Source organism: Amaranthus tricolor, chromosome 1 (assembly GCF_026212465.1).
Source record: "Amaranthus tricolor cultivar Red isolate AtriRed21 chromosome 1, ASM2621246v1, whole genome shotgun sequence".
In the NCBI taxonomy this organism is placed as follows: domain Eukaryota; kingdom Viridiplantae; phylum Streptophyta; class Magnoliopsida; order Caryophyllales; family Amaranthaceae; genus Amaranthus; species Amaranthus tricolor.
In genome coordinates this window covers 19,085,198-19,096,000 of record NC_080047.1, presented here as the reverse complement: position 1 = coordinate 19,096,000, position 10,803 = coordinate 19,085,198, and positions in this window count along the sequence as shown.

The following is a 10,803-nucleotide window of genomic DNA, read 5'->3' as shown; positions in this document are numbered from 1 at the left end:
ATTTCAACATAAAAAAGCAAACATATTTTTTTAAGAAACTTTAATCGAATATTTTATGTAGCTTTTTAATTAAAAAATATAATATTCTAACAAACTTTAACTAAACATATATATATATATATATATATATATATATATATATATATATATATATATATATATATATATATATATATATATATATATATATATATATATATTGTTTCGGTAATGAAACGAGGAAGTGGAGAACACTTGAAATACCGTTAGTAGAAGCGTTATCAGGAGCGGCGATTCGTGGAAGGAAGCGACTTGAATTCCTGTAAAACAACACGTTAGCCTTGTCCGGGGGTGATCTCCCGGAAAACCCCTCCGACGCTCAAGTTAGAACGTGGATATGAGAATATTGAGTAGATGATTATAAACTGAATGCAAGAAGATGCCAGGGTTGATATTACTGGAATTTTGGTAGGCTAATGAAGTGGAGTATGAGTAAGGATACTTAAGAGGATAAATTTCAGATGTCCCCCTCCTCTCTGATGGTTGTCCCTATTTATAATGGTGGAGGAAGTTACTTCAGAGAGGAGAGGTTGAAGATCATGGGAGCAGTGGGCAGTTGTTATCCACGGAAGAAGGATAACCAAGCATTGAGGGGGAGTGGGAAGTTAGGTCAAATAGGAGGTTATTTGTCTGGAAGGAGTTAGGGCTTTGTATGGGTTATTTGTTTATGGGCCAATTAAAGAGATGGGAGAATCCAGAAAGGCCCGTTGACTAAAAGTCAAGGTCAATCCAGAAGGTCAAAGGTCATTAAGGTAAAATGACATTAATAATTTAAATAAATAAATAAGTTAGGTAAGTGATACCATGACATTTAGCCCCACGCACGAAAGATGATATAAGAAAGGCAATCCTGACGGATCGAAGTATCTTTCTTTGTGCGGAAATGGTAATCGTCATTTTGCAGATCTTTTGGCGGATCCCGAAAATTGGATTCGTAAGCTTTAAATTGACTGTTCATATGCCGAATTCTGAGTTGTAACGAAGAAGTTAGAGCCTTTTCAAAATAACCGCAGGAGAGGCTTCAAGAAAAATAACATCAGTCAAGCCGCGGCTTGAAACATGTCGCGGAATAACTCTGTCCGTCTATACTATTTAGCAGCAGGAGAATAGATGCAGAAGTAGGATCCTGGTTCATGCTTTATTGATGCCGCGGAATACTTAGAATATTTTGGAACAAGATAGCCCCCAAGGGGGTCCGACTTATCGACCGTACGGATCTTTAGGGACTTGGATATCTTTGAACGAGATCACCATCAAAGCGGGTCCGACTTACACTAGTGGAAAAAACCTCATTTGCTGCGGTTTTTTGGCCATTATTTGCTGCGGTTTTGGCCCCAAGCAATAGTAATAGCAGCAAATAGCCTATTTTAAATGCTGCAGTTAAAAACCGCAGCAAAAAAGGGTATTATTTGCTGCGGTCAGTCCCCAAAACCGCAGCAAATAAGTGGTATTATTTGCTGCGGTCAGTCGCCAAAACCGCAGCAAATAAGTGGTATTATCTGCTGCGGTCAGCACCCATAACCGCAGCAAATAGATATATTTTTTTTTTTGTTTTATTCTAATAATAATCCAATAATAATGTAAAATAACAATGATTAATCCAATAATAATCCAATAATAATCACCAATAATCTCTTTGTAATAATAAACTCTCGCTCGTATATATAATATAATATTATGTACGTACATATATATATATATATATATATATATATATATATATATATATATATATATATATATATATATATATATATATATATATATATATATAATATACATTAAAGTATAAAAAATAATCTATACTAATTACAATTTATCAAGGACAAATATTAGCAAGATACGCGGCGATCTTGTCTTTTAATTCGCGCATCTCTTCACTTCTCAAAGGGCGTGTTTCTCTCGGAATGTCGTTTAAAACCTATATATAATATAAAAATAAAAGATTAATATAGAAACATTAGATTTTACCAATAATATATTTAATTAAGAACGTAACAAATACTTACGGCATCTATATTTTCGACTCCAAAGTCCTTTACGGATTTTATAATATCGTCCATATACTTCAGCGCGTAGTAGCCGCAGTCAACGGAAGAAGAAGGTTGTTGAAAGCACTATGAGAAAATAGATGTTAGTGTCAAAAACGGTTAAAAACGCATAAAATCGCAACTTAACACGTAAATTCTAGAATATGACTATGATTTTAGATTCTAACAACTTCTACACAATAATATATACCAAATAGTGTTGTGTGCCAAGTTTCGTGCAAAACAAACCAAGTTTGAGCTACTTTACGCGCGAAATTGACAAAAACGCTTAAAAACCCTTAAAATCGCAACTTAACACCTAATTTCTAGGATATGACTATTATTTTCAATTCTAACCATTTCAACAGAATAATATATGCTAAATAGTGTTGTGTGCCAAGTTTCGTGCATAATAAACCAAATTTGAGCTACTTTACGCGCGAAATTGACAAAAACGCTTAAAAACCCTTAAAATCGAAACTTGACACCTAATTTCTAGCATATGAGTATTATTTTCAATTCTAACCATTTCAACACAATAATATATGCCAAATAGTGTTGTGTGCCAATTTTCGTGCAAAACAAACCAAGTTTGAGCTACTTTACGCGCGAAATTGACAAAAACGCTTAAAAACCCTTAAAATCGCAACTTAACACCTAATTTATAGGATATGACTATTATTTTCAATTCTAACCATTTCAACACAATAATATATGCTAAATAGTGTTGTGTGCCAAGTTTCGTGCATAACAAACCAAATTTGAGTTACTTTACGCGCGAAATTGACAAAAACGCTTAAAAACCCTTAAAATCGCAACTTAACACCTAATTTCTTGAATATGACTATTATTTTCTATTCTAACCATTTCAACACAATAATATATGCCAAATAGTGTTGTGTGCCAAGTTTCATGCATAACAAACCATGTTTGACCTACTTTACGCGCGAAATTGACACAGCAGCAAATTAGTGACCAGACCACCTTGCACGACACGTGGAGACCAAACCTATGCATCCAGGACCTAGGCTAAAGTGGAAATGGAATCTTGGTACTTGGATCTAGCTATCAAGGTCCTAAAACCATTCTAACAATCCCCGTGGACTCCTAGAAGTTGAGCTAAAGGAGGGCTGCTCGACAGTTTGCAAGATCAGAATTGTTTAAGTGTTTGTGGTTGTTTCGTGTTCTTTTCATGATCATTTGTAGTTTTTGTCTATTTCATTAATCAAATCTTACGCACAAAATTAATCCTTGCATAACCAAGGCCTTAATCAACCCCGGTTTCGCATCAAAACAAGGTTTGAGCTACTTTACGCGCGAAATTGACAAAAACGCTTAAAAACCCTTAAAATCTCAACTTAACTTCTAATTTCTAGCATATGACTATTATTTTCAATTCTAACCATTTCAACACAATAATATATGCCAAATAGTGTTGTGTGCCAAGTTTCGTGCATAACAAACCAAATTTCACCTACTTTACGCGCGAAATTGACAAAAACGCTTAAAAACGCTTAAAAACCCTTAAAATTGCAACTTAACTTCTAATTTCTAGTATATGACTATTATTTTCAATTCTAACCATTTCAACACAATAATATATGCCAAATAGTGTTGTGTGCCAAGTTTCGTGCATAACAAACCAAGTTTGACCTACTTTACGCGCGAAATTGACAAAAACGCTTAAAAACGCATAAAATCGAATTTGTGTACCTTTATTGCTGTCCATTTTGGAATGTGGCTCTGGATGTAGATCCCTTTTGTCCATGCACTCTTTTCATTGCGCTGAAAAGCATGGGAAAAGTAATACTATTTATATATATATATATATATATATAACACTTAATTAAATCAAAATGGTAAAATAATTAATATTACGTATGCATTCAACAACGCTTTGAATTTTGTGTTGCGAGGTGGGCTTTGAGATTTTTGTAATGAGTCGAAGACGTGCACAGTGTTCGTTAAAGGACATATGACCAAAAGTATCCAATGCAAACTACAAACACAAATTTAAAATCAACAAATTAGAGATTAGGTGACTTTAAAAATCAAAAGAAAAGTTCAATTTCAAAAATAAAACTTACTCTTCCACATATGGAGCCAGAATGAATGTGTGTTTAGATGCAAGGGAATTAGTCAAAGCAGTCTCAATGTATGCTCTGACGTCATCTGGATCATTTCTACATTTACTACCCGAAATCGACTCCGGACAAAACCATCCAATTTTTATTGGAGGTTCGCAAGAATTTAGCTCCTCGTAAGCCGCACTAAACTCACAAATAAGAAAATTTTGTTAGTAATTCGGTTATTAAAACAATTAAACAACAATGCCTAACTTGTAAGATAATGAACATCACCTCATGTAGACATGGAAAAGAGCTACATTAAGCATCTCTCCTCTCAAAAATTTCCCGATGTCACTAGGACCAATAATTACAAACGGTCTCTCTAAAAAGCAGTATTGCTCCTTCAGCAGGTTCAAAATGATTGGGTCCTCCTCACTTATGCGAGATGCACAATAATGCAGCCATTTGCAATCTTGAGAGAGATCTTTTAGCTCCTCATCAGTCAAAATTGGAGTGCTTGGCATCGACTTTAACCCAGTCGACACCTTTGCTGAGGAACCGACCTCTCTCCAAGATCCCTTTGGACTCTTTTACTATTTCAATTTATACAATTAAATTAGTGTGAGCATGCAATTAAAAAAATAAAAATAAATAAGGTACAAATAATTCTTACCATGTTAGTGAATCGGACCCAAGCATATGGCCATGTGACGAAACTACCTAGGGCGTCTGATAGTTTCTCAAGGCTCCATGCTAGCATTGGAATTGGGAGTGAGAAATCTTCAAACCCCTTTACAATAGTCTCCACTGCCACACTAATGTGGCCACTTGTAACAGGCATCGAATGCACTGTTTGGCCTCTTTATTTGGCTGGGCCACACCACATGCAACCTCAGTTAAGTCGCCATCACTAGCAACACCTAACTGAGGCAGCAAAAGAGAACAAGGAGTCGCCTCCTGAAAATTGTGTCGTTTAGTATAATAAGCATCATAATAAAATATTAATTACGCGTTGCAATTTAAATTAATAAGTGCTTATATATTTAAAAACTATGTACATGTAGCACTGGCTCCGGAGTTGGCTCCGGATTTTGAGCAACGGGGGTAATGAGCTGGGGTGCTACGGGGGTAATGGGCTCGGGTGTTGGCTCGACCAAAGCGTTAGGATCCCCATGTTGACTTTCCTGATCCTTGACAATCAGGTTTGCCAAGTCCACAATGGGTGCTCCCATCTTCTGCAACACGGCGGCCAGCTTGGCGAGAACGTCCTTCGTAATCTCCGCTCGGAGGGTTGTTGCTTCTTCCCGCAGTGCCGTTCGGGATTGAGTAGCAACACACTCTTTGCCGAATGCCTTCTGTAACCCCACGCAGACGCCTCCTTTTCCGACTACCCGCCCACTGTGGTCTTTCCCTAAAACCATATGCAATGCGTCAACATTGCCTATTGGGGTGAACTTCCCCGTAGCTTCTTTTTCCTTCCAGCCCATCTGTTCAAATAAAAAGTGACATATATAGCAATTAGTATAAGTACATCAAAGCCAAAGAATACAAAAAAAATGAATAATATACTTAATAATTTCAAAACTCACCACAGCATCAGCAACCTTCTTCGTTCCCGGATCATTAATGGTAAATTTACCACTTGCATCTCGGGAATGAAGCCCGCAATACCAATCACGCACCCGATCTCCAGCAAGAGTATTCACAGATGCGGAGGTAATCGTAGATGAGGGCGTGGAAGAACTTTGATTGGGGTATAAACCCGCATCCACCCACTCTTTTCGGACCTCATCGTACGTTTTCTGGCCTAAGCGATGGTAAAACTTCCTTTTGCTTGCAGAATCAGAAGCTTTACCACGCTTTTCCTAATTAATCAATAGAAATCGAATGTCATGTATTAGTTTAATGACTGAATCAAAAGAAGTAAATTCAAATTGGTAAACTATAATATAATATGAAATACTTACAACTTCTATGGGAGTTGTTCTTTTGGCAACAAAGGCCTCCCAATCCCTCTTCGATATGTGACCCCATATTTCGTAGGGCATCTTCGAAGGTGCTTGCTCTCCACCTTCGTTTCCCGTTTTGACCTTTTTGGTCGTACGGGCACGACTCTTCGTAATCCAGCCAGTTACTAGCTTGGATTTGAAATCTCTGAATCTTTCAGCAACAGCTGAAAGAAACACATTCTTCTTGTCCTCATCGCTCTCGATGTGTAAAAGATTCCACAAAAAAAATTTATATTTATTACTATCAATCAAGTTAATTTTAAAATGAAAATAAATGAGTAAAAATAGTAAAGTTTCTTACCACAGTATCATGCCATAGAGAGTTCTTCAAACCCTCTGGAACCTCGTTCCATGCGTGCAATATGGAAAGCTTGCGGATACATAGACCCACTTGTTTTCCATATTGCCTACGCCATTTTCCGCAGGGTTGACCCAATGCATTGTATTCCAAATGCATGGGTTCTGTGACTTTTAGGTTTTTTGTAGGACCTCGCCCTTTTCTTTTCTTACTGGTAGTGGTGAGAGCATCCATTGGTGGGGCGTCTTCAGTTTCAAAATCATTGTCAACCGGTGGAGCGTCTTCAGCCATACACTAGTATCTCACAATTTGGTCTTCTTCGTTGTCATAACTACGATGCTCATTATCCGAGGTCTCAATCTCGGGGACAATTTCGTCTCTGAATAGATGCATTGTATATCAGTACCTGAAAGATTATGAATAGAAATATATTAGAACTAAATTACTAAATTACAAGTGAAACAATAAAAATATAAACATGCAAATTGATCTTTCTATTTGTAGTGAAAATCGAAAACTTATTACAAAGATAAATAATTAGTGTTCTCATAAAAATAGATATACTATTGTAGTTTCTTAATTCGAAACTTAATTCAATATTTCCTTTCTTTGCAATGATATAATTAGATTTTTCTTGTCAATTAACAAAATAAAAAATTTAAATTGAAATAATATAAACATTCTCGCAATACAAAAAAAATTCCACTAGAGGTACATTTAAATAATTAATCTACACAAAACCAACAAAAAAATTCTTATTTATTCGATGTCACATTATCACCACTCTGTCAGTTATATACTTCATTAATTTCCACTTTGCATAAATAATTTGAAATTATTAGTATTGAAAAATTAGTAAGTAAAAATATTAATATAAAATATGAAAACAACATGTTCTAAGGTTCTTGATTATATTTTGTACTTTATATTATTTTGTATTTAATTTCAACTTATGTAATTAAAATTGAGTTTAGACATCACTAAAAACTTCCTTATTCAATGAGCAATTGAGGCAAATTGATGAGCTTGTTGTTGGGCTTACACATATAGGTCCAAAAGATAACCCGACATAAGTCTAGTTTTCATAATACAACCAATTGGTTTAGGTGCAGAAGTCTATTAAATTATATTTGGTCATACTCTAACTTTTCTAAGTGAAAATCAAGATGGTGAGAAGCTCACTAACATAACCTTAAACAAATCACAATACATTTCATAGTCTACTTATCATTAACAAAGTTCAAGTTGCACTAATCGTTGATTCCCTCAACCCTTTTAATTCTACGATGATCACAACTGGGTAGTTCTCTAACACAATTATAACCAAATCACAATACATGCCATAGTCTATCTAGTAAGTAGTATCTATCATCATATACTACAATAAACGTGATTCACCATGAAGCAAGACAGAAGCAAGCATCGACAGCCAACAAAATTTTGGTTGAATAACAATTAAAAGGTCACAACAACAGCAAAATTAGAAAAACTTCAAAAAACAAATCAGTGAATAAAGAATGATGATGATGATGAACAAGAACACGTACAGTAGAAGAATAGTAGGGGTTTATGAAAATTCGAAGTTTGATGATGAACAAGAACAGAAGCAAGGATTTACCTTCAGAAACCGTTTGTGAAGATGAACAGCAACAAGCTAAAATGATGACAGCAGCAAATGACCGTTTGTGAAGATGAACAGCAACAAGAATGATGAATAACAGCAAATGACCGTTTGTGAAAATGAAGATGAACACAAGAAACGAACACAAATGATCTTGATGCTTAATCATATACGTTTGTGAAGATGAAGAAGAGGAACGAAGCAAATGAAGATGAAGATGAAGCGTTTTTTCAATGAGGAACAAAGCAAACTGTATAACGTATTTGAGAAGATATGCGAATAAAAAAGAAACTGGCGGGTTTTAACAAAATTTATTTTTGTCCAACAGTCATTTGCTGCGGTTCATAACAAAACCGGAGCAATCAATCTAATTTTGAAGAGTTATTTGCTGCGGTTGTAGAAAAACCGGAGCAATTAATCAACTTTGAAGAAGTATGTGCTGCGATTGTGGAAAAACCGGAGCAATTAGTGCAAGATGCTTGGTTATTTGCTGCGGTCAAGCGGGAAACCGCAGCAATTAGAGTATTTTTTTTTTCTAATACATTTTCCTATTTTTTGCTGCTAATACACAAAAACCGCAGCAAATGATGAGCAGCAAATACATTTTTTCCACTAGTGTTATAGACCCCACAGACAAGATGCCGATTTGGTCTGATCTATCTTCCTTTTTGTTGTCGTGCTATAAGCCGTGGAGTTAAGGGAAGGTATAATACCGCGGCATGAATGAGTTGACTCGCCCGTCAACCGAGTCAAATGTATTGAAGACGCGGCTTAAATATATACTTAGATTTTTTGTTTTTCACTGAGGTACTCAGGGGAGTCCGACTTATCAATGTAACGGAAAGACGAAAGTACTTGGAACCATTTTCCTCGTTCTGACGTGCCCCTCGTTCTTCTAGGACACGGAATGATCACGTAGGTCCGTGTCTTCGATTAAGCAAAAATGGGAAAATTTTTTCCACACTTAGAATTTCTACACCAAAACTGGGGTCACCAGGGAGTCCGACTTATCGACCATACAGACATCCCAATACTTGGAATAAATTTTACTTGTCCTGGGGTGTAATTCAGGGTTCGCCTTATTGACCTTACGACTTCAATAGAAAATTTATAACTTGGAGAAATTGTTGACATTTTTCCCCATCTTGGGAGTCCGACTTATCGATTCCCCGGTCATAATCAAGATTCGATACATAGAAAAAATTTTCAATATTTCCCCTCATGAAGGGTCCGACTAATCGACTTCACGGACATAGATAAGAACACTTAGACAAATCTTTGACGTTTAACCTCTCATTGGAGATCCGACTTATCGACTTCCCGGTTTAAGTTTTGGATTCCAGTTTTCATTCAAGGGAGGTTTAGTTTCGATGTTTGAGCATTTATTGCTGCAATAAATAGGGTTGTTGGAACAGTTCCCTCTCACCTAACTCTCATTAATTCCCTCATTCTTCAAATTGTTAGAAAGAGAAAGTAGAAAGAGACGCTCTGACAATCTTCAACCCTTCTTCAAATTTCTGACAAATCTCTCGAAGATCTCCAAGGGTTCTGACAGAACTTCATCAAATTTCTAACAAATCTTCAAAATCTCTTCAAGGTATTCAAATCTTTCTTCAAATTCTTGAATTTCTTCAAATTAATCTTCAAACTGTTCTTCAGATTGTTCATCGTGTTCTTGAATGTTTAAAGTTTCGAATTAATTACATGAAATTAGCCCTTATCCTTTACAAGTTTCGCCTACTATTTTATGACTATCATTAACATGGATGTCGCGGCTACTCATGAGAAAATAGCTAACTTCGACATTAACTCGGCTAACCCGTCGGAAATTTCTTTCATAGCACGTAGACGCTTTAATAAAGAGGGGTTGCTAATGAATGATTCGGACGATAGTAGTTCGGTGAGAATCACCCCTCATTATGAACCAATAAAGGCCGGGGATGAGTCATCCGTGTCCCCTGTATACCCTCTGGAGATAATGAAAACTGCTCCTTGGGAAGTGAGCGTTGCTTTCTTCCCCAATTACTTGCCGCGAATAAATCCTGACCTAAAAGGGTTATTGTATGTAGATATGGAAAACATTGAAGGATCAGCCGAGTCTTCTGGAAGGGAGAGCGCAGCGCCGATTCCTCCTCCGTTCTACATCCCAAGCGGCGGTCCCCTTAACTATTTCATAGATTTACAAACCAAGAGAGACCAAGACAAGCGTCGGGAAGCCATCTCTCAGAAATGGGGTTTGAAAGATGACATCAATATTATTACCCCGGGGAATTATGACACCGTTAGGTTTCCTCCCCCACACTGTATAGCTGTATATTTTCCTTCTTTTGAGTTAGGACTTAGGTTTCCTCTTCACCCATTTTTTAGAGAGGTGTTAGAATTTTTGAACGTCTCAGTGCCTGAGTTATATCCTAACGCGTGGGGTTGTATGGTGGCATTTTTGATCTTATGTAAAGTTTTGGCCGTGCCACCAACACTTACCGCATTTAGGTATATATTTAGAGCCCGCCTATGTAATTCTCAATCATACGGCTGTGGCTGGGTGACTTTCACCCACCGTCGTGGACTGAAGATAGTCCACGACCTCCCTGATCACCAAAAGGGGTATAGGACAAAGTTTGCCTACTTCTACAATTCAAGAGGATGGAATATTAAGACCTCCTTCGACATCAAACCCAACCATACGGGTTTTAATAATGGGATCCCGCAGTGTTCTTTTGATGATGCGGTGATCATT